The following is a 24,651-nucleotide window of genomic DNA, read 5'->3' on the forward strand; positions in this document are numbered from 1 at the left end:
AGCTGGTCCCCGTTCCCCTGCCAGACCTATAACAAGGAATTCTTGGGTCTAGGGCAAACTCACTTGAGAGGGGAGGAGGTGAGGGTTGGGGGCATACGTGGCAGTTCAGGGGACAGTCTAATCACAGATATAGTCATTCTGGGAGAGAGGGTAGCCCATCATCACCCAGAGAGTTTGACCTTTACTCTTGAAACTGCTCAGTTGAAAATAGACAATAATAGAGGTTGCCATGGGCATGGAAACCTGGCATTGGAGGCCCAAGAGTATGTGGCATGAATTGCCAGAAGACTTTGAGGCAAAGTATGGGGATAGCAGTCTCTGTAGGGAGTTAGGCAACCTCTTCTCAGAAGTACTCACACTCCCCAGATGCTGGTGCCTTGGTTGGCCCATACTCACTATGACTCTGGCCTCTGTGAGAAAGCTCTGAATTATTGTTCTTCCTAAATTTCCAGGTGATCCCATGAACCATACACATACCAGCCATGGCATTTTCTTGGCAAAGATACCAGAGAGGTTTGCCATTTCCTTCTACAGTGGATGTCACCTATAAGGACTGAGAAATGAGACAATGCCTAGGGGATACTATGATTTAGCAAGAAAGGAGAAAAAGAGAATGATAGAGAGACAGAGAAAGAAGAAGGAAGCATGTGGGAGAAAGTAGAACAAAGTGTTGAAATGAGGACAATGTTGAAAAAAGTAGAAGAAAAGGAGGAAGTAATTTGTGGAGGGATCAGCAAAAACCTATGGGGGAAGGAAACGAAAGGCAAGGAAGCAGTGCTCAGGAAGAGGTCATTCACCTTATTAGCACAAGTAATTGAAGACTTCAAGGAAGTTGGAAAAGTAGCTTCCCTGAGGTATTTCTGTGTGTGTGTGTGTGTGTGTGTGTGTGTGTGTGTGTGTTCGTGTGTTCCTAAGTGAACACTTGGAAAAACAGTTTTTATTTGGGATTTACTTCTAGAAATACATTCCAGTTATTCTACTTACCAGCTGTGTGAACTTGCTTTTCTGGACCTCAGATTCCTTGTCCAAAAAAGGAAGGGTTTGGACAATGGAAATCGACAAATTCTCTTCTTGCTCTAAATTCTCTTATGCTGGCACCCTGTAAAATGGGGGAACCATGGCACCCATCTCACAGGATTACTGTGAGTATCAAATGAGGAAACAACAGAACAGACATTTAAAAAACCCTACTGTGTGCTAGGCACTAAGCATTTTACAAATACAATCTCACTTGAGCCTCCCAACACCCTGTGAAGTAGGTATTACTAATATTCCTAATTTACAATTGAGAAAACTGAAGCAGAGATAACATGTACAGAGTTTTGCAAAGCTTAAAGAGTTATAGATAAATTCTAGCTAAATAATAATGATTATTATTTATTGTTATACTATGATTTCCCATTTACTAGTAAACATGCAGGTTATGAAGCTTTCTATACGTGCACACCCGCCACATAATTTTCCCATTCTTGGTGTAGTTGTTATGTGTATGGAGAGATACTGGTGTTTTTGGTTTGGGGAGAGTATTCACGGGTATCTGAGGAAATGTGTAATAAACTTGTTTTCATAGGATCTAAGGTCAGTGAGATCAATCAGTAAGCATTTATTAACCACATACCATGTGCTAGACATAGTGCTAAGACAAAGATGTCAGAGTCCCTACCCTCAAGGAGCTTAAGGACCTTAAAAGTCACCTCCTAGGCCAGTCTCTCATTTTATAGGTAAAGAAATTGAGGTCCAGCAAGGTGTGGAGATTTACGTAAGTTCACATAAGTATTAAATGATAAAAGGACTCTAGTTCTATTTTACCATTTTCTTTCAGAAAAAAAGGAATTTATTCAAGTAACTACGAATAGGTAATCACAGTGGGGGGCCCATGACAATCTGGGACCATCCCTTCCCCCACCTAAGCTGAACCCCCTTCCTTTAACCCTCCCAGCTCAAAGATTACCAAAAGCAGGACTCGAGAGAAGGGGGGTTCTATGTTAGAAGGAGATGGGTAGCTCCTTTGGAGCCCACTGTACCTTGACCCCAATATAGTGATGCAATTTTGGTCCTCTTTCAACATGAAGGACAACAGCCTAACCTTCCAAACAAGGCCACTTTTTAGTAAACTAAGTGTAGTGTCCACCATTCTGTCCCCCACACCCTTCCCCCCCATGATTTTCTTGTACAGATTTTAGAACAGGGTGGATCTGAAAGGCACAGAGGAAAAAGATGAACATGGGAACCAACCAACCTTCATGGCTGGTGGGCTGTCTGCTGTAGGGTGTAAAAACAAAACCATTAAAAAAAAGCCAACAAAACGTGTTGAGAGATTGTGAACCACTTCTCACTGTAACAAATCTAAAAAGGGACACCTTGCATACTGTCCAGGTGGGGCTTCATTAATTTTCTTGAAAAAGAATCAACTGAAAAGATTCCTAACAATTAAGGAAACTATAGAAAAAACAGTTGGGATTAAGTGCCCTCTGCTGGCCTTTGTGAGTTTTACCTTCATAAGGTTTCAGAGTATGTCCTGGGGTTTAAGGAAAAATCTTGAGTATGTGTTTCCCACTCTATCCACCTCAACACATCTGTGCTCTCCATCCCCTCCCTTCCAAATGGATTCTTGAAATTAGATTCATCTTACAGGTATATTTTCCATTCACTCAATTTCCATTTTGGGAAATAGACTAAGGAAGGTGATTATTATTATTTTAAGTGACAAGTTGGGACATCTGCATGGGTGATTAACTTCTCATGCTGGAAGGATTTTTAGATGCCTGCTTCCCCTGTGCCAGCTGCCTCCTCTGGGGAGGGATATTGAGTGGTTATGACTTCAGAAAGTGCTGGCCAGCATATCTATCCATTGAAAGTCACCATCTTTCAATTCTGGCTCCAAAACAAGCCAGACTATAATATCCCTAGAGTTGGGAGCAGGAGATGAGACCAGAAAGAAAAATTATTTTTCCAGTAAACAGATTTACAAGGATTACATTTCCCTCTGAGTTCAGTTTTATAGGCTCTACAGGAAGTGCACAGCAGTAAACAACCCTTAAATTACTGTTGCTCCTTCTTATGATCAGTCAACTCTCCCCATCCAATGGAGAGTTGTGCGATTATCTGCACTCTGCTGATATCTGTGGAGAGCCTCTCTCTGAAATCTGGTGTATGTTATTTCTGTATGTGTCTTCCTAAGTGGGCCCATGGGATGAAAAAATCATGGATTACAAATTGGAAGGTAATTCAGCAGTCAAGTAATCTAGCAAGTAAGCATTTATTAAGCACCTACCATATACCATGCACCAGGAAGGCAAAGACAAGTGTGAAATCACTGTACTCAAGGGGTTGACATTCTAATGGGGAAGACAGTGTGTAAATACATAGTTATATACAAGACACACACAAAGCAGATACAAGGAAATCTTGGAGGGGGAGTCACTAGCACCTGGGGGGGGGAAGGGAGGGGACCCAGGAAAAGTCTCATGTAGATGGGATAGAATTTGAGCTGAATCTGGAAGGAAGCCAGGGATCCCAAGAGGTGGAAGAAGCAATTCTAGGCATGTTTGGGATATGTTGAATTTGAGCTGCTTGTGGAGGAACCAGTTTTAAATGTCTAATAGGCAACTGATTGAATGCTGGACTGGAGCTCAGGAGAGAGCCTAGGGTTGGGTGTACAAATCTTTGAGTCATCTGCATCAAGAATGAGATTATTAAATGACATCATAAAATAAGAACAGATAAAAGGGCCCAGAATAGAGTCTTAGAGCTATGGACAGTGATCCAGCAATGGAGACTGAGGAGCAGTCAGATGGAAAAGAGGAGAACCAGGAGAGGTCTCATCAAAACCCAGAGAGGAGAAGGTATTCAACAGTGTCAAGTGCCCACAGATGTAAAGAAGGATGGATTTTTTTTTTGAGGAGGGAAGGCAAGGCAATTGGGGTTAAGTGACTTGCCCAAGGTCACACAGTTGAGTGTCAAGTGTCTGAGGCCGGATTTGAACTCAGTTCCTCCTGATTCCAGGGTTGGTGCTCTATTCACTGTTCCACCTAGCTGCCCCATTTTTAAAAAATTCAACTTTATTGTCATAATTTGAAAAGTAACAAAAGTATAGTTATTAACTATAAACTAGCAAGAGATAGTTTGCCAGGTGATTGGATTTGTCATTTAAGAGATCATTGGTAACTTTGGAAAGGATGGTTTCTATGGAATGATTAGGTAAGAACTGAGATTGCAGAAGACTTAGAAGACAGAGAAGAAGAAATGGGGACAATAAGTAGGCAACTTTTCCTAGGAATCTGGCTGAGAAAGGGAGAGGTATGGGATGATAGCTTGAAGGGGTGGTAGGATCTAATGAGTGTTTCTTTTTAAGAATAGGGGAGACTTGGGTGTGGTTTGGAAGCAACGGAGGAGGAATCAGGAGATAGGGAGAGACTGAAGATTAGATGGAGGGCAGACGTGATAGTGGGGAAGACAGGAAGGAGGGCATGGGATCAAGGAAACATGTGGAGGAGTTCTCTCTGGTTACAAGAAGGGTCACTTCTACACCAGAGATTGGAATAAGGGAAGAATTAGTGAGGTATGATATCAAAGGACTGTGAGATGAGGTAAGGAGGATAAGAGGGAGTTCCCAGAAAATCACCTCAACTTTCTGGATAAAATATGAGGCAAGGTCCTCAGTTGAGAGGTTTGGAAGAGGGCATGCTATGGGAAAGTTAATAAGCAAAGAGAAGGCTTGGGATAGTTAGCATGGTGAGTGGGATTGGGGATTTCTTAGGGCAGAGTAAAAAGGTTGCCTTGCTGCAGTGAGTACCCAGTTAAAATTAGATGACATAATTTTAGTAGCAGATTAGAAAATTTTTGGTGGGGGGCATTTACACCTCAGAAATCAGCAAATGCCACAAAACAAAGTTTGATCTATAGTTTTGTTGATTGTCCAGACCTAAGAAAGTGATGGAGAAAATGTCAATAAATGAAGACTAAGCTTTAAAAAAGAGATTAGATGACATAAATTTTGCAGTGGGGCCAGCCAGATGGACTTCTTCTAGTTCTGCTCAGCAGCATCAAGAGTTAGTAATGGACAAAGTGGGTGTCAGGCAGTAGAATGGGGAGGCCTGAATGAATCCAGACTCATTGGTGAGATGGCTAAAGCTTCTCTTTCACCGACTCTGGCTGGTCAGTACTACCAGGTCTACCTCCAGGCAGCCATGGGATCAAGATCTCACCAGAGCTCAGCTGCTATATAAGAAGGACAAAACCAGAGGCAGTTGCTAGGAGCTGGAACCCCTACTTTGCTGCTGGGGCTCTCTTCAAGGGAGAGTGGTCCTGGGGAAGTCATCTGTATTTGTGATAGATTTGAAAACCCACATTTATGGAAGGCAACAATCTATGCTTTCCAGAATAATTACCACTTCCTCTGCTTCCCAACATTACCCTACCTAAACCTCTGCCCAAACTTTTAGTGGGGGTAAGTGATTTCATCCAAGGGATTCCTCTTTTTGTAGAGACACTGCCCATCAAGTCAAATCAGTGACTTTTCTACCACTTATAATGTTAAAGCCTTGCTTGGAGCACTGAGAGTGACTTGCCCAGGGTCACCCAGCCAGGATGTGCCAGACAGAGTAGGACCTGAGCCCAGTCAAGACTGGCCCTTTCACTACTCCACATCTCTTTCCCCATAACCCCACCCCCACCCCAGGATTAAGAAATACATGAAAATTTTCTCCAGATTGAATTCTATGTGTCCAAGAAAGTTTCCACCACCACTACCTCCATCTCTGTCAGTCCCATGCCTTGATTCATAAATGGTGATGTGTCGCCTTACTCCATATTAAACCAAAACAACAAGGTTATTAAAAATTGTTGGTGCAGAACTTTGCTTTTCTGTACATATGTGTTATTTCCAGAAAATTTCAGACCCAGATGAAACTGAAACTCCAAACACAATGTGTTTTTGTGTAGCTTTCAGAGCTGTTCATAGGTTCCTAATGACAGAGGAACCTCTTCAGATGCTGGGCTGGAAATGAGCTATTTTAGCAATAGCTTAATTGTTTGTATTACTGTTCAACTAAGCAGAGTTAGAAGTGATTAGTCTGTCTTTCAGGGAAGTCCCACCTCACAGACATTTCAGGTGACAAAGACTTTCCTCAGATCTGACCATGGGCCAGAGGCCCCAGCCACCAAGAAGAGGCTTAATAATCTCATTCTCTGCTTCTCCAAATGGGAACCATATGTGCATTCCTTTGCATCTTTCCCTCCCTCAACTCACTCTGTTTTTGACCTCTTTTTTTTTTCTTTTCCTTAATTGATGACTTAAAAAAAAATATCACAGATATTTCTGGATATGCTAACCCCCAGACTTTAACCCTCCCTGGTAACAAAGAAAAAAAAGCTAAGTAAAAATAACTGAGACAATAACCACGCCTGTCAACGTAAGTCACATTATTATCCTCTAGTCCTTTGCCTCTCGGTGGAGAGGAGGGAGGCATTCGGTACTTATTTATTCCCTAGGACCAAGACTGGGGAGTGTGGTTACTCAGTCTGACTTCCTTTTAGTCTTCTTTTCACTAACATTATTGTGGTCATTGTGTACTTTGTTCTTCTAGTATAACATTCGTTCATACAAGTCTTCCAGTGTTTCTCTGAATCCCCCATATTCATTAATTCTTCCTGCCTTCTTATGTAAAGGAATATACTCCATTCCATTCCACATACCACAGTTCATAGACTAGTGATACTCCAGAACTGGAAGGGAACTTAGAAGACATATGGTCTGACCCCCTGTAATGGGAATGCAAATTTGGAAGATCTTCCCTGCCCCTAGGCTAAAATGCACCTGAAGCCTGGGGAGGGAGGCTTGTTTTTCAGTAGATACTTCTTGATTGGCCAGTGAGTCAATAAGGTTGTTACATTCTCTGAGCCAGGAGAAGGCTATATAAGCCCTGATGTGTAGCTTTGTTTTGGGACTCACTTTGAGAAGTGTTCTGTGATTTGATCTGAATTCTGGGAAGCCGTTGTTGAGAGTCCCCCGGCTTTGAAAAACCCAGATGTTGAAAGCCAGATGTTGATTTGGTATGGATGTAATGGTTGGACAGTTTGGAAATCTGTCTACTTGATCTGTTTCTGTCTTGATAATTCTGCCTGTATGCTTTGAAGTTAGGGGTGCTGACCTTTTTCTCCTGAACTAGGTAAACGATATATGTTTGATGGATTAAAGTAAGCTTGTTAACCCATTTTGAGTTGCTTTCCTTTAACAAAGCAGATCCAAGAACCTGTGGTAGCTGCAAACCCTGAGGACGCTTGGGGTGCTTGCTGCTACACCCCCTCTTTTTACAGATGAGGAAACTGAAGCTCAGAAAAGCAAGTGACTCCCCCAAGGTCACGTGGATAGGAAGTACAGAGCCATTCTCCTGACAGTGGAGACCTACATTGTTTCCAGTTCTTTGTGCCCCACCCCAAAGTTCAATCTCTTTTTCTAAAAATATGACTTAATTCTAGATCCCATCTCCAAATGGCATATCCTATAAGGCCAATTAGGAGGGCAGACCTCATCAGATGAGATCAGGTGTGCCTTCAGAAATAGGAGGATAGAAAAGAAGAATTCAAGGAAGCCAGGTGGATCAGTGAGTAAGAGCACCGGCCCCGAGTCTGGATGACCTGGGGATTGAATCCGGGCTCAGATACTTAGCACCACACCCAGAAATAACTGGCCGTGTAAACTTGAGCAAGTTACTTAACCCCAATTGCTTTAAAAAAAAAAAGGATAAATCCTTGAACTTTGTCATTCAGCAAGCATTAAGCGCTGACGGTGTGCTGGGTCCTGTGCCAAGTGCTTGGAATACATAGAAAGGTAAAAGGCAATCCTTTGCTCTCAAGGAGCTCACAGTCTAATAAGGGAGACCAGAAGACCTGGGTTTGGTTCATTTACCCGTTTTGCTGATTATCACTTAACCTCTGGGGCTTCTGTTTCTTCCTCTGTAGAATGATGATGACAATAATTCCTTGAATTTGGGTGGTGCTTGCCATTTAGCAGAACTTTCACATTCGTTACTTCATTTCATATAACATGGTGTAATGTGGTTATGACATTATGATATAGAGCAAATATTATTATCTCCATTTTAGAGCTGAATCAGCTGAGGCCCAGAGGGATCAGATAATCTGTCTAGAATCACTCAGAGCTGGGGCTCAAGCCAAATCATTTTCCCGAGTCTGGTCATTTCTCTATTATACTAAATTGCTGCCTCCCTACTTGTCTACCTACCTTTAAAGGTTGTTGCAACACTCAAGATAATATTTGTGAAAACACAGTGTACCTGTAAAGCACCTTCTAATTGTCAGCTACTTTTCATCTGTGAAGCTCACGGGGGCACCATTGGTGCCCTGAGCCCCTAAGTACCACCCCTAAGCCCTCAGACTGAGGCCTCTGGAAACTAACCTAGACAAATCTTGGCCTGGTTCAAGTCCTCCCTTGTCCATGAAGCCTTCCTAGGCTTCCCCAGGTCCCGTGGAACCAAGCCAACAGTGTCTTATTTTTAGTTACTTATTACTGCATGTCAGAGATGTCAAATGTGGCACCCTACCCACATACAACACTCCTGAGTTCTATGGAAACAGATTAAAATGTAATTGGGAAATGTTTAACAAAATAAGTGTAAAAAATAAAATATAGATAATGTTACTTTCCTATTGACTCAGAAAACCACAAATTATCAGAAAGGACCCCTGCAGCCTCAATGTTCTTTAGTTCTCTGAGGGTAGCTGAGGGTCCTCCAAATCCTCCCTGCTTTGGACCTGCAATCAAACAACATACATTTATTGTGCACAGAACCTTGGACTCCACCCCTGGGTCCCCTGGCTCCAGGTGACCTTTGGCCTTATCTTGCCCTGAACTGGGTCTTTACCTCACTTCCAGGCCACCAGCTCCAAAAAGCCCTCCACTCATCCTTTCCAGCTCCCTCTTGTGTTCTATCTTTCCCTCTTAGAATATAAGCTCCTCAAGCATTGGGGCTGTCTTACTTCTATTTATATTAGAAGTACTTAGTGCAGGACCTGGTACATAGTATGTGCTGAATAAATGCTCTGTCTGTTTCTGTCTCTGTTTATCCATTCATCCATCTATCCATCTCTCTCTGTCTCTGTCTCTGTGTCTTTGTCTCTCTCTTCGTAATGTTAATGGGATTTAAGATCTTCCCCACCCATTAATAGGCCTCACCTGGAGACCATTAAGGGAAGCTTGCTTAGGGGAGGCTTGCTTATAGAAAGCCTTTCACACCTTTTGCTGATTTCTAATTAGGCACTGAGTCAGTGATGCTTTCTGGCTCTGAGAAGTGTATATATACTCTGAGTTGGTATTTTGCTCTGGGGGCTTGCTTATGAGAAAGACCTTGTGATTCCCTGGTCGAGGTTCTGAGCTGCCATATGTTCAGAGCTCCCTGACTGCTCAGAGGTAAAGGCTCTCTTGATCCAGGGATGTATGTAAAGTATGTAGTTGATTCAGGCAATCAGAGCCCTGTCCATTGGTCTTTATTTCTCTGCTTGTATTTTCTCTGAAGTTCAGGGTGCTAACTTTTCCCCTGAACTAGTGAATGTATTGTTGGCCCCTTGAACAGCTATCTTTCCTAGTAAAGCAGATCTAAGAACCTGTGCTATCAGCCATCGTGGGTACCCCAGTGTGGTTCCCACTACACACTGTCTCTCTCTCTCCCAGTTCATTTATGTAACACTCAATGACAATTCCTGGTTACCCCTACATGTATGAGATAACAACTATTTTTCCTGGGGACCCTGCCTTCATTTTTTGCCAAGTATGAGCTCACAGGGAAGGGAGAGCTCAGAATTTCTGCTTCATCTACCATGCTTCCCTCGGTTAATTATTTCCCATTCATCTATCTATCTACCTATCTATATTTTGTTTTTTACATAGTTGTTTTCATATGAGCTCCTTGAGGGCAGGCACTGTCTTTTACCTTTTTTTTGTATCCCCAGGGCTAGACCACTTGTGGCAGCCTGAAAAAGAAGCCATCCCCTTCTCTGTGATGTGGAAAGGGATCTAGACTTGGAGTAAACTGGGTTCAGGTCGCAACACTGCCACTAAATGATTATAACTTTGAGCTATTAATTTCCTGGGTTTCTATTTCCCCACCTATTAAATAAGGGAATTGGATCTGATGATATCTGGGGTCTCTTCTAGCAGTCGAACTCTAAGACGTTTTCTTGAACACTCTCCTGACCCCCCCAGCACTATCCTGCTGCCCTGGGATTTCCTCTACCTTCCTTGGCCCCTTTCAAAACCAAGTGATGTCAGGAGCCTGCTGGTAGCTGAAGCCACAAACCCACTGAGCCCTGCAGGAGGAAGACCCTGCCGTAGGCTTCATCACAGTGGGGAGCACACAGCAGGAAGGGGCAGGAACAGGAAGAGCAACATTTTCCAGAAGAAAATGACTAACAACAGGTTTAACACTGCTTCTCACTACTTCCCACGTCCTGCCCTCAGAATCACTAGTTTCTTTTTCTACTCTGACTCTCTTCCCTCTCCCACTTCCTCCGCATTCGCCCTCAAAGTGGCTAGGAGACCCTTTTACATTTGGAATTACAGGAACGTCAGCTCAATTTAACAAAACATTTACTGGGGGTAGCAACTTCTCATGGATCTGCACATGCTCTTTGGGCTCACACCCAAATTTACACCTTTCTACAAGGAGCCAGAGGTCATAACCAACAGAAAGGGGTCAGAGCATACATTCAGCTCCCTTGGAGGTGCCCCAGGCCAGGAAGTCATAGAAGCAAAGGTTTAGAGCTGGAAGGACCCTTTTTGTTGTTTTTTTCTCTTGGTTCAGTCATTTAGTCATGTCCAACTTTTTGTGACCCCATAGGAGTACCTCTGGGAAAGATATTGGAGTAGTTTGGCATTTCCTTATCTAGTGTATTAAGGCAAACAGAGGTTAAATGACTTATACAGGGTAACATTTCTAGTAAGTGCCTGTGGCCAAATTTGAACTCCGGGTCTTCTGACTTCAGATCCAGTTCTCCATCCACTGAGACACCTGGTTGCCTGCCAGAAGGAAACTTAAAGTTCATCTAATTCAACCTGCTCATTTCATAGTTGAGGAAAATGAAACCCAAAGAGGGTTAAGTGGCTGGCCTGAAGTCCTACAGATGCCAAGTGGCAGAGCCTAGATTTGTAGCAAATCCTTTTACTCCAAGTGAGTCAAAGATGTGATGTCATTAGTCCTCTTCAAAAACGAAGGAAGAACAAACAAGCAAACAATGCTCTCGTGATTGTGCGGTGCTTCCCTGACCACCTTCCCCTCCAGTCAGCCCCATGAGGAAGACACTGCTAGGTGCTTCTCACGATGTAGGTCGTAACCATCCATGCCCACCCATCCCGTGTAACTCTTGCTTTAGTCCTCCCCTATGTTTGCCTCAGGGGGCTAACCCACCATCCTGGAGATTTCCTCGATTTCCTCGGATGTCTCTGGGGCACCATCATCCTCACCACATGACCAGTCCATCTTCTCTTCCCTTCATACAATTCCTTGTTTACAATTTTTTACTCTTCTTCAGAGTTCCTTATTAGTTAAATGTGATGACCTGCCTGCACCCACCATGACTTATTAATAATTAAGTGTGATGAGGAGAAACCTTGTGTGTGATAGTCAGCTCTAATTTTTCAGAGAAGTTTGTAGTCCATTTCTTACTACAATACAGTAATACCATTTGAAGGGTGGTATCAAAAGGAGAAGCCTACATTTTTTTAAGTTGGACCTTTGATTCTATAGGAATCTTGGAGGTCAATAAATTGTAATTTCCCAAAGACATTCCATTCAGTTTTCTCTTCTGAAGTGGTAAAGATGTGGTCTATTGTTGAATATTGTTTTTGCTTGTTTATTATTACTAAATGCATCAAAGATTCCTTGGATATCTCCATAGATTACTCCCATAAAGATTCTATATAGACAGGAGAAACAATATATAGGTTAAAAGTTTTATATATATATATATATAATTTTGCTTTTTGGAGGGCAGTTGGGGTTAAGTGACTTGCCCAAGGTCACATGGCTAGTTCTTGTGTTAAGTGTCTGAGGTCTGATTTGAACTCAGGTCCTCCTGACTCCAGGGCCAGTGCTCTATCCACTACACCACCTAGCCACCCCCTATTGATATTTTTTGACCTCCTTTTTTGGTATTAGGTCCAAGATTTTCACCTTAATTGTAGGATCTTCCCCTGCTACAGATACCTTAGATATCAATTCCTCAATGACCTCACAATTGGGTCACCTCCATCACTGATCTCCTTTGTCCATAGTTGATTCAGTTCATCTGCTTTTTCCATCTTTGTTCTTTTTGGCACATTTCTACCTCTTCTCTAAGTACATCTGGGCCTGTGATGTTGGGATTCAAGTGTGGTGGTTCCATTGTTTTTGATGAAAAAAGTTTGTTATAATGCTTTTTACAAATCTTTTTGTTTTTCTCCTGGTTGTTCTTCCTCTAAATCCTTTCAAAAGTAAGCCCTCAGGATGACTTGGTTTGGTTGGATAGTTTGCCAAGCTTTTTAAAAAATGTTTTTTTCTCTCTACCACTTCTCTGCTTTATGAGACAATACTGCTCACAATTGTCCATCATCCTTCCTGATAAGTTTTACAAATGAGTTTATATTCTAATCCAGAGATGCCTTTGGCAGCCATCTCTCTCTCTGTCTGGAAAGGAAGTCAGATGTTTTCTGACTAAGGTACTTTCTGTACTTTTGACAGTTCCTTGTTGTGGCAATTAGTTTACATTGGTTAAATTTCAAATAAAATTATTTCAGTTGTTGATGCCATTTCTACTATCCATTCCCCATTTTTCATTGTCAATCACTTGTTTAAGTAGCTCGGAATTAAGTTTTTTCAATTTTATGCTATCTTTCTCCTTCTTAAGCAATTGTGATCTTAGCTCCAATGAGTTGATAGTATGAGTCAATGGTCTGACTGTACACAGACAGCTGATTCAGGAATAACTACCACATCAATAACAAGTCTTTTCCTGTCTGTTGAAATATAATCTATTTAATTTTTATGATGTTATGTGGTGTTCACCATGTCCAGTGCCTGCCAAATCTTTTCTTGAAGAAAATATTCCTGATATAAAAAGCATGAGGATTCTGTGGAATATACAAGACTTTGGTCATTACTTAGTCCTCAACCATGTGTTTTCTTACATAGTTCCCCCTCCCCCATCCTCAGTTTAATAAAGTAAAATCTACCATGAGGTTAATCTGACACATACTCATTGATGTGCTCATGAAATCATTTATGCTGCATCAGGCATATTTTGTCTTACTTTAACAAAATCAAACCAGTATTTTTAGTTGTTGTCTTTAATTCCAATCATATAATACTATTTCCCCTTTATCTTCCTCTTCCCCCTCCTTCCCCTTCTTTCCCTTCCCCCCCTTCTCCTCCTTCTCCTTCTCTAAAATCCATTCCAGTGCTAAGACTCTGGTTTTGAATACAAAAATACATTCTTTTTTCCCCTCCTTGCTTCACTAAGTCTTTGAGTTTCTGCTCTGCAGACCTTGAGGCTGGGGAATTTTTCCACACCAAGGACAGCTGTGTTGGTTAAGACTCTCCTTTAGCTTATCCCACCTTATAAGGTTCTGTTATAGTTGGGAAAGGCAATTGAAGGCCTTAGATCTTCAGCCTACCTCCATCCCAGCAGAGAGATTCAGCTGTTTAGCGTGAGACCATTAAGAGGAGGGTCTGCATCCTAAAAGCAGAGTGGGAGTAAAGGGCAGCATTAAATATTAACATTACAAAAAAAGAACTGACAAAAGAGAAAGAACAGAGTGAAAATGCTGCATAAATCTGCATAGCTAATGAAGTCAGGAAAGAATTATTCTAAAAGCTGTGGGTGACCAGGGAAAGCTGTAATGAGGGAACACAGAAAAGAGAAGTCTTGGGGCTATTTCCATGTAACGAACACAATAGAAAGTTGTGTGTGGAAGGGTGAATGTTCTCTGGCCAAGTGAAGTTTCTTATTTAAACTGAGGAAGAGGAAGACAATAGACTCCTTAGGATTTGAATAACAGATCTTTTTTATTCTCCTGGTTCACTATCAAGGGAGAGATTTAGTGAAAAGGGTTGTTGTTTTCCTTCATCCTCAAAGAGGATCAGTGACGTGATTAGGATGTTTTGAGTGGCTCATGAATTGGATTTAAGTGAGGCAGAACTGTGCAAAGTCATCAGCCTGGATTTAAGTGAGGCAGGACTGTGCAAAGTCATCAGTCTGGATTTAAGTGAGGCAAGACTGTGCAAAGTCATCAGCCTGGATTGAAATGAGGCAGGACTGTGCAAAGTCATCAGCCTGGATTGAAGTGAGGCAGGACTGTGCAAAGTCATCAGCCTCACTCTCTTCCAGATACATTGGAGTCCAGAGGTAGATGGCCCAGGATGCAGCAGAGAACAAGTAGCGTCTGATTCAGCTGTGGATGTCTGACCTTCCTTTTAAAATATATTGTGGTGAAATTACCACCACCACCACTGAAATCAGGTTAACATAAAGAATTTGAACCTAAGGGGTGGCCTTGGGGGAGAAAATCAGCATAAAGTTGGTAGGAGCAGAGAGGAAGGAATAAGCCCAATCTTTACCCTTTCCTTTCTTATACGATAATAGAATCTAGAGCTAGAGGGAATCTTAGAACTCATCTGGTCCAACCTCCTTACTTTACAGAAGAAGAAACTGAGACCTGGAGAGACTTCCCCAAAGTATATAACTTAAAAAAAAACCCCAAACAATAACTAAATTCAAACCCAAGTCTTCTGACTTCAAATGGAGCCCTCATCCTACTACACACTGCATTGTGTTTTCTGTAGAGCAGTTTACTAAACTTCCTAGCTCCATGATTCTTGCCATAAAATAGGCAAAAAACGCTCAGTAAAGCATGATCGCAAAATGACTGAAAACAACAACATTATAATTACCTTTAGAGTTTAGTCTTATTAGTCTCTAGTCCAGCCGATGAAGATTTTTTCTAAAATTTTATTATCTGTTATCTAGTATTGAATCATAAAACTCAAAATTGAAAGGAACCTTGGGTGTCATCTACTAGACCAAGCAGTACCAAAACAATAATCCTCTCCATAATATACTCAGAATGTGTTCATCCATCTTTTTCATGAATATCTCTAGTGAGAAGCCACTACCCCTGGAGGGAGCCTCTTCCTTCTTTCCTCCCTCCTTCCCTGCCCTTCCCTCCCCTCCACCTCTGTCTTCTTCCTAGGTTGTCTAGGCTGAAGATGTAAGGCCTGCTGATTGATCTGGTCCCACTCTGATAAGGAGGGGAGCTTTGACCTGCTATGTTTTCTGATTGCCCTTTCCTAGGAAGCCTGGCAGCCTCCCATTCCCTGGGAGGTTACTGTATTAAGGAGAATTTAATGCAACCATCCCTGTGGGCTACTGTAACAGCTCAGAACTCCCAAACTCAAGCGATCCACCAGTTTTAGCCTTCTGCTAGCTGGGATTACAAGTGTATGCTACCAGGCTAAACCTCCCACTTCACTTTTAACTGGTTCTAATATTTAGGACATTTTTTCCCCTATATCTGTCCTAAATCAGTCTCTTTGCAACAACCCTGCATTACTCTAAAATTTGCCTTCTGGGGCCAAGCAATATACATGACAGCCCTTCAGCTCTCACATCCCTCAAGAATCTTCTCTTTTTCTGCCTCAAATTCCCCAGTTTCTTCAACTGACCATCCTATAGAAGGAACCAGAAGCCTTTCACCTTCTATCACTATCCTCTGGACATCTTCCAGCTCAACAGTGTTGTTCCTAAAACGGCATTCAGGTACCAAACATAATACTCTAGACGCGGTCTGACCAAGGGAGAGGATAGAGGAAGTATTTCCTCTTGGGATCCTTACTGGATACACTACCTCTCTTGATTCAGGCCTAAGATCAGAATAGTTTTTTTGGCCACTATATCACACTGAACTTATCATTCACCAGAATTACCAGATCTTTTGCAGACAGATTTCTGTCCATCTATGTTTCCCCTATCTTGTACATGTGAAGTTGATTTAAAAAAAATCCAAGTTTAAGATTTCCCATTTATCCCTATTCAACTTTATCTTAATAGGTTTGGTTCAATGTTCAAGTTGTCAAGATCTTTAAAAAAATAACTTATTCTTCTATCTAAGGTGCTAACTCATTCTTCTCCCCTTTCTACGAACTTCAAATTTGATAAGAGTGCCATCTATGTCTCTTTATCTGAGTTATTGACATTTAAGGCATTGTATTAGCATGCCATTCCTACATTTGATGTGTGTCATCGATGTCGTTATGATAATCAGTCTAGGAAACATAGACAAAACTTCACACTAAATTGTGAAGGGTTTTAAATAGCAAATAGAGGAATTTGTATTCTACCCTAGAGATAGGAAACCACTGAAGTTTTCTGGCTATGATATTCCACTGTATTAATATGCCTTATTTATTCATTCTCCCATAAGTGAGGACTCACCTTGTTTCCCATGTTGGGGGCAGTGAGAGTTTATTCTAAGGTAGACAAAGGAAGCTGAATATTCTAATCTAGGAATAAAAAAAAGCCAACCCAGCCAACCTTGAATACACCAGTCTTACTGTACGTAGATCAGATAACCTAAAGAAGAGTTGACAGAATTCCTCTGAATTGGGACCTGTACTCACAGTTGTTCAGTCATTTCAGTTGTGTCCAACTCTTCATGACCCCATTTGGTGTTTTCTTGGCAAACATACTGGAGTGGTTTGCCATTTCCTTCTCCAGCTCATTTTACAGATGAGGAACTGAGGCAAACAGGGTTAAGTGACTTGCCCAGGGGTTGCACAGCTAGTAAGTGTCTGAGGATATATTTGATTTCAGGAAGATGAGTCTTCCTGACTTTAGACCTGGCACTCTATCTACTTTGCCACCTAGTTACCCTCTGTACTCATGGACTACTCATTAATCACTTTAACTGTTCTTATCTATATATCTTTCCTCCTCTTGGTGAAGAGGCTATCTGAGCCATCTTACACTCAAGGACTATTCATTAATCACTCTAGCTGTTCTTATCTATATATCTTTCCTCCTCTTACTGAAGAGGCTATTCCAGTCATCTTGCATCAAAATTATTGGTAAAAACAGTAACAGAATCCCATGGCATACCACTACATGCGTCCCTCTAGGGCAGAGGTTTTTTGTTTTTTAACCCAATACATACTACAGACTAGTAAAACATCTGAAATTTTCTCCACTCTTTGCAGCGTTAGTATAATAGCTCTGGGAGAGGACTGAGAGTCAATAAGAATAAAGAATTGGGTATAGAATGGGGAGAAAGATGAGAAGTAGAAGTCAATGGTTTCTTAAGTTTATAGATTTTATTTTATTTTATTTTTTGGAAGACAATTTGGGTTAAGTGACTTGCCCAAGGTCACACAGCTAGTTTTTGTGTTAAGTGTCTGAGGCCGGATTTGAACTCAGGACCTCCTGACTCCAGGGCTGATGCTCTATTCACTGCATCACCTAGCCGCCCCAGCATGCTAGAATGTTAACAGAATTCCAACTTCCACAGATTTCAGAAAAACCTGGAAAGACTTACCTGAACTGATGCTGAGTGAAGTGAACAGAACCAAGAGAATGTTGTACACAGTAACGGCAACATTGTGTGATGGCCAACTATGATAGACTTAACTCTTCTTAGCAATACAATGATCCAAGACAATTCCAAAAACTCATGATGGAAAATGCTATCCTCATCCAGAGAGAGAACAATGGAGTCTGAATGCAGATCAATGCATACAATTTTCACTTTTTTTCCTTGTTTTTTGTTTTTTCTTTCTCATACTTTTTCCCTTTTGTTCTGATTCTTCTTTCACAATATGACTGATGTGGAAACATTTTTAACATGATTGTACATGTATAACCTCTATCAGATTGCTTGCTTTCTTGGGGATGAGGAGGGAAGGCAGGGAGGGAGAAAAATTTGGAGCACAAAATCTTACAGAAATGTATGTTGAAAACTGTCTTTACATGTAATTGGAAAAAATAAAATACTATTAAGTGCAAAATAAAAAGTAAAAAGAATTCCAACTCTCTTGTGGTACCTCTTTCTGACCCAAAGTTGTAATGATAAATGCAGAGGTAGAAAGGGAAAGCATCCATTGGAATAAATAATTATTAATTCTATCCTTTTGAATCTCTAATTGGAAATAAATTTGTTTTTTGTTGAATTTTATGATCAATGATTTTTTTTTACATTTTACTCCTCAGCCTGAATCACTGTACTGTCCTAAGCTAGGCCTGGCCCGGAACATTTGTGGGTGTTTTGTAACAAGGGAATGGGTTGGACTAGATAGATACCAAGATCTTTTCTTCTGAAATTCTGTGTTTCTGTGATGCAGCTGGAAGGAATGAACTCAGAGATCCCAGAGGAGCCTCTCCATAAAGGGAGTTCCAAGCTGAAGTTCTTTCTGCAAATCACATTTGATTGCAAAGTGTACTCCCAGCCGTGCCAAAATTTCTATCTGTCCTAAATGCTTAAGGGATTTAAAAATTTTCAAGTACAGTGTGGGTGAAATGAGAGAGTAAAATCAAGTGCCTAATCAAATCAACAAATATTTATTGAGCACTTTAAAAACTCTTGATTGGCTAGAATGTTGGCCCAAACTAATAAGATTACATTTTTAAAAGGATAAATGTTAAACTCGTACCCTTAGGTTGAAAATAATTAACTGAAATAAAACAGGATGGGGTGATCTGTCTTAACAATCGTTCATGTTAGAAAAAAAAGTAGGAGCTTTCAATGACTAAAAGTATGATGTTATTATGATGGTGGCATTCTAATAACAGTAGTACAATTATTTTTATTTCTGAAGTCTTTCCCTCCCATCAGCCCTGTGCCACTCAGAAAGCAGGAAAAATAAAACCCATTCCAAATATATATTGTCCAAAAAAAGTCTCAATCTGTATTCTGAGTCAATTAGCATCCTATCAGGAGGTGAATAGCATGAGTCCTATGGAATTGTGAATGGTCATTGTGTCTATCAAGTTCCCAAGTCTTTCAGAGTTGTTTATCTTTACAATTTTGTTATTATTGTATGAATTTTCTCCTGGTTCTGCTCATTTCACTTTGCATCAGTTCATAAAAGTCTGTCCAGGTTTCTCTGAAACCATCACTTCTTACAACACAAGAGCATTCCATTACATTCAAATACCATAACTTGTTCAACCATTCCCCAGTTGATGGGCACTCCCTTTGTTTCCAATTCTTTGCTACCATGAGAAAAGTTGTAACAAATATTTTTGTATAGATGTGTCCTTTTCCTCTTTCTTTGAACTCTTTGGGGGTATAGACCTAGTAACAGTTTATTGAGTTAGAGGGTATACACTGTTTAATAGCTTTTTGGGCACAGTTCCAAATTGCTTCCCAGAATGACAACCCTCCTTTTAAAAAATCTTTCAAAATGTGTTCAGGATCCTCTAACTTGTCAAAATAACAACGTGATCCCTTTCTACCAGAAGTTCATAAAGTCATTTCCCTTAGAATCTAAGCAGGGAATCTGTCACAAGCACTGGTCTGTGCTTCCCACAATCTTTGAGTTCATCTTGACAAAACAAATGGAAGACAAGGCAACTCACCTTGTGAATGAAAGTCAAAGTGTAAACTTTGCATGATACCAAGAATAGGTTTATAATTTCCATAGCCATATAGTTATTTTTGCAAAAGTGCCTAGATGTGGTTTTTGAGGTCCTAACACACTGAGAAAGGGGCTTGTATCTTTTGTTTTCCTCTGCTGCTTAGTTTAAAAACACTCAGATGCGAGGCCATATGCTACCCATACGAATCGGAGCTTAAACTTCAGGTCTTTGGAACAGACCCACCAGAGGTAGAATCTTCACTGCTGGGGTAGAGGTAATAAATGCATTCAGAAGGGAATCCCCAAAGACCCAGCCCCCACTGACTTGGTGGCTTTAGCACTTTTACAAGGGAAGGGAGGGAGAAACAAACAGTAGCTTGAGTCATACCTGAGAAATCCTTGTGAGCAGCCTAGCATCATGAAAACTGATTAGTTGAGGCAAAGAATGTCTACCATATCAGCAAAGCATCAAAAACTCCTTGAAGACAGAGACTATTTTATTCATTTTTATCTTTGTATGTTGTTGTTGAGTTGTTTTGAGTTGTGTCTGACTGTGACCCATTTGGAATTTTCTTGGCAAAGATACTGGAGTGGTTTGCCATTTCCTCCTCTAGTTCATTTGACAGATGAGAAAACTGAGGCAAACAGGGTTAAGTGACTTGCCCAGGGTCACACAGCTAGTACGTGTCTGAGACCAGATTTTAACTCAGGTCTTCCTGACTCCAAGTCCTGCACCCTATCTACTCCACCACCTTGATGCTCCTATCTTTATCTACCCAACTTCTAACACAGCCACCCAGAACAGTCCCTTATACCTAAACATTAAAGAAATGCTTATTGGATTGGGTTAGAATTACCTGTAGACTGCCTCACTTTCATGTTCACTTCACACTGCCCTCTTCCAGAGATTTGCCTGGAAATCCCACCTTCATTTGCCAGATTAACACACATTTCCAAGTCCCTCTTCAGGGTTTGAGATGGAGGAGATGAGGTAGGTGATAGAGAGAGCACAGATAAGCTTATGGCTCTGCTGGCAGAGTCTATCATTTAAAGCCTGAACAAGGAACCTTAACTTGTCCTTCACTGCACCTTCACCAACAAATTTAGTGGCCAAGGACAGAGGTACAAGATTACTGAATTTGGAGTCAGAGGACCCATGCCTTATTCCCTGGGTGATCTTAAGCAAATCACTTAGCTTTTCTGGGCCTCAGTTTCCTCATCTGTAAGGTGGGAGAATCTACAGTTTGCCCTGGCTCTAGATCAATGACCCATAATCTTAATAGTGAAAATGGCACTAGAGCAGGGCATCAGCGGGTTACAGTTTGAACCCTCACTCCTCATACTGATGACGTGATCTCGAACAAGATGTTTTATTTCTCTGAGCCTCAATGTTCTCATTCATAAAATAGGAATAATAATACTTATATTGCTTACCTCACAGTCCTAGTCTGAGACCCAATCCAATCCAATAGGCATTTATCAAGGGATTACTAAATTCAAAGCACAGCTCTAGGTGTAAGGAATAGAAAAAGAAAATGAGAAATACCTCCAACTCTCAAAGGACTTACTGTGCAAGCAAAGAGCTTGATAGGCATGTAAACAGAAAAGTTTGTCTGTGATAATTTGGAGAGAAAGAAGTGTAACAGTAAGGACAAGAAGAAAAGTTTCTGGTTAGAGATGTCCCCTCAGCTGAGCTGTGAGCCTCACAGAAGGTAGGGATTCTGAGACGCAAAAGGAGGTATCAAATGAGATCACTTTAGAATTCCATAGATCTGTATAAATATCTTTATTGTTGCTTTTATTACTCAAATGCGTTTTCAATGGCTGAAACCCATCATGCTGTTTTGAAAAAAATGTTATCTCAAGTATTTGAGGGTGGTGTTTATTTAGCATTCTCTCTTTGAGATGTCTCCCCCAGTACTTTCTAATGGGATAGAGCAGGATAGAGGTGGAGGGGGGCAGAAACAATGCTCAGGGTGGGCATGAGTGGAAAAGTACATAAGCTGTTGGAGAGGGGGAGGGAAAAATTCTTGTGCAGGACATCTTGGCTTTCTTTGTTGGTTTTTCCTTCCTTTCCCACTTCAAGTAATGCCTCACTATGGGTATCCAAATGGGTTCCTAGCCCTGACGTCTGATTTTCGAGACAATTCTTCCCATTTCATTTCGCCTCTTCTCTCCGTTTTTTTTTTTCTTTTTGAAAGAGGGAAGGCAGGGCAATTGGGGTTAAGCGACTTGCCCAAGGTCACTCAACTAGTTTTTGTGTTAAGTGTCTGAGGCTGGATTTGAACTCAGGTCTTCCTGACTTCAGGGCTGGTGCTCTATTCACTGCGCCACTTAGCTGCCCCTCTTCTCTCCATTTCTAAAGGCAGTTGTCATATGATGACAGCATCTATGCTACTAAACAAAATCTAATATAAATAGCTGATAATTACAAATACCTAATATTTAATTAGTTCCTTAAAGTTAACAAAGCAAATTTACACACATTATCTCACTGGTTACTCAAAACAATCCTGTAACATAGGTGCCACAGGTTTAATCACTAGGTGGCACTGATGGATACTTGTTGAGAGTTCCATGCTTACTTGACCAGTTTGTACATATAATGCTGGGATGGAACCACTGAGTAAGGGTTCTTGTTCCCTCTGGTTACTGGAGAGTCTGAGACCTTTTATTCCTCAGATCTATCTCTCACTAAGGAGTTGGCCCTCTTTTAAGGATGAATAGCAGCAACAATATTACCTGCTGGGTTAGGTGTATGTGGATATAGGGAGATCCCCAATCAGAACTTTGCTCTGAGTCCCTACCCACTGGATGAACCCACTTTCTTATGGATGTGCTATATTTTGATGAGGAATAGATAGATGACTTTTATATACATACACACATATATACATACATACTTTATATTATATTATACATACATATATTATACGTGCATAGTTTATATACATAGATGGATCCAGAGAGAGAGAGATTTACAGAGAGAAAGAGAGAGATAGAGAGAAAGAGAAGATAGAGTTAGATACATAGATGTTTAGAAAAACAGAAATATTATGTATAGAAGAGAGTTGATAATATTCATTTAAAGGGATCTCAGTGACAATTAAGTCCGATTTATACCTGACCAAGAATTCTGTAAATAACATAAACCAGAAGAGGTTATACAAGCTTTGCTTGAAGCCCTCTGGTTGGGGGAATCCATTCCCAAGGCTTCCCCTTCCCCTTCAGGATAATTTTAATTGGCAGGTAAGTTCTTCCCTACATGGAGACTACATTTCTCTCTCTTTAACTTCTGCCCTCTGTTCCTAGTTCTGCCCTCTGGGACCAAGTAAAACAAGTTGAATTCCTTCCCACATAATAACCCTTCACATGCTTGAAGACAGTTAGAATATATCCCCCTTGAGTCTTTGCTCATCTGGAGTAGGTATTGCAATGTTTATTTTACTCACTAATGGATCAAATGGAAAATGTAATTATTTGCAATTGTTTTATAGGCTTAGATTTGTAACATTAGCATTAAACTATTTATGCCCTCCTAGGCATTATGCAGCTGTCACAACAGGAACAGTGGCACCTTGGGTTATGACTGTGTTTGCCAACCACCTGGGCTTACCTTAGGAGTGGACATCTAAGATAGGTAATACATCATTATCTTAGCCCTCAGAACAGCTGTCTGGGCTTTAATGAGTTCATGGGTTCTTTCTACTGACAATTAATAGTAGGATCGATTATTGGGTATGTAGGACCATTGAGCAGGGTTTTGTCCACCATCTCTGAGTGAGGTGCTGAGTGCATGGATCATCCTACATATCCAAAGGAGTATATCCTTCCCATATTTGAAGGGGTTGTGGGCTATACTAATACTCAATTGATCTTCATGTGGCACATACTTGAGACCTTTCACCATCTTAGTTCCCTTCTTCATGATGTCCTCTAAACTGTCAATGTCCTTTGTAAAAATGTGGCTCTCAGACCTGAATATCATTATCAATTGAGGGAAGGGAGGAGGTGATGATTTGGATGGCAGAGGGGAAAATGGTAGCTATATTAGGTTAAGTGTTTATAGGGATGTCCTGTGGTAGGATTAGACTTGTTCTGTTTGACCTCAGATGGTAGAACTAGGGGCAATGGAAGAAAGTTGCAAAGAGACAGAATTAAGTCCAAGGTAAGGAAAAGCTTCCCAATTATCGTTATCCAACAGAACAGTCAGCTTCTCCTCATTGAAGATCTTTACATGGGATTATACTATGGCATGGATTCTTGTTTGTATTTAGATTGTTCTGTGGTAATATTCAGCTCTCATTGCTGGGTTAAATATAACTTGGGGGACATCAGCATATCAGAGATGGTATATAGCCCACAACCCCTATTTTCCTTCTCCTTCTGTGTACCCAATGTACTAATAGGCTCTTTGTTATTCTAGTCTGTATCTTGGAGATACCCATGAACTATTTGGATGGACCATCTGATATTTTTCATTCTTCCTACATGACCATTTCACCTCCTTTCCTGGTCAGGTATATATTTAATTATATCTTTTATACCTCTTCTGTTTTAAGATTTGAATTTTATTTTTATTTGTTTTATTATTTGCTAACAAATTCTAGAAATGTGAACATTTCAAAATAGAGAGACTAGGAAAAAGAGGATTGTAGGTGAAACTATGAATTTCTATTATATACAATTTGGTTTTTAAAGTACATATTAAATTTAAAATAATAGTTCCCAAACTGCCCTGCTTGTCTGGTTATCTCCCAAGCTTCCTTCTGCTTTTTTCTGTATATTTTTTAATGTTTCATCCATTCTCTTTTCTTATTTCTTTTTTTTTCCTATCACTGTCTACCAACTGTCTACCACTGTCTACCAACACCCCTCCAAACTTTGAAATGCCTCCCTTCCTAAATAGAATCCCTCCCTTTTGGCAAATATGTAAAATCAAGCCAAAACAAACCCCACATTGCCTTTCCTAAAATATATGTCTCATTTTGAACCTCTGGTCTTTTACGTCTCTGACAAGAAGTGGTGAAGCATG

The 24,651-nt window shown here is 40.8% G+C and overlaps 2 long non-coding RNA genes across 5 annotated transcripts in view; one reads left to right on the forward strand and one right to left on the reverse strand.

Annotated features, from left to right (window-relative positions):
* Positions 1-24,651, forward strand: part of LOC138162807 (uncharacterized) — a 164,782-nt gene that overhangs the window by 99,521 nt on the left and 40,610 nt on the right. For 3 of the 4 annotated variants that reach the window (XR_011168715.1, XR_011168714.1, XR_011168716.1), the window contains one exon: positions 17,552-17,688. The exons of the other annotated variant lie outside the window; for it this stretch is intronic. This is a non-coding gene — a long non-coding RNA (uncharacterized lncRNA). Of the gene's footprint in view, positions 1-17,551; positions 17,689-24,651 lie in introns of those variants that run through there. 4 annotated transcript variants of the gene reach the window in all.
* Positions 12,258-17,712, reverse strand: LOC138162808 (uncharacterized). The gene is made up of 3 exons (XR_011168718.1): positions 17,579-17,712; positions 13,667-13,728; positions 12,258-13,123 (listed from the first exon to the last, which is right to left on the reverse strand). It is a non-coding gene; the product is annotated as an uncharacterized lncRNA (long non-coding RNA).

The sequence above is a fragment of the Petaurus breviceps genome, unplaced genomic scaffold, assembly GCF_028583685.1.
Source record: "Petaurus breviceps papuanus isolate PSGF00001 unplaced genomic scaffold, PetGlider_PUasm1.0 186, whole genome shotgun sequence".
NCBI classification, from domain to species: domain Eukaryota; kingdom Metazoa; phylum Chordata; class Mammalia; order Diprotodontia; family Petauridae; genus Petaurus; species Petaurus breviceps.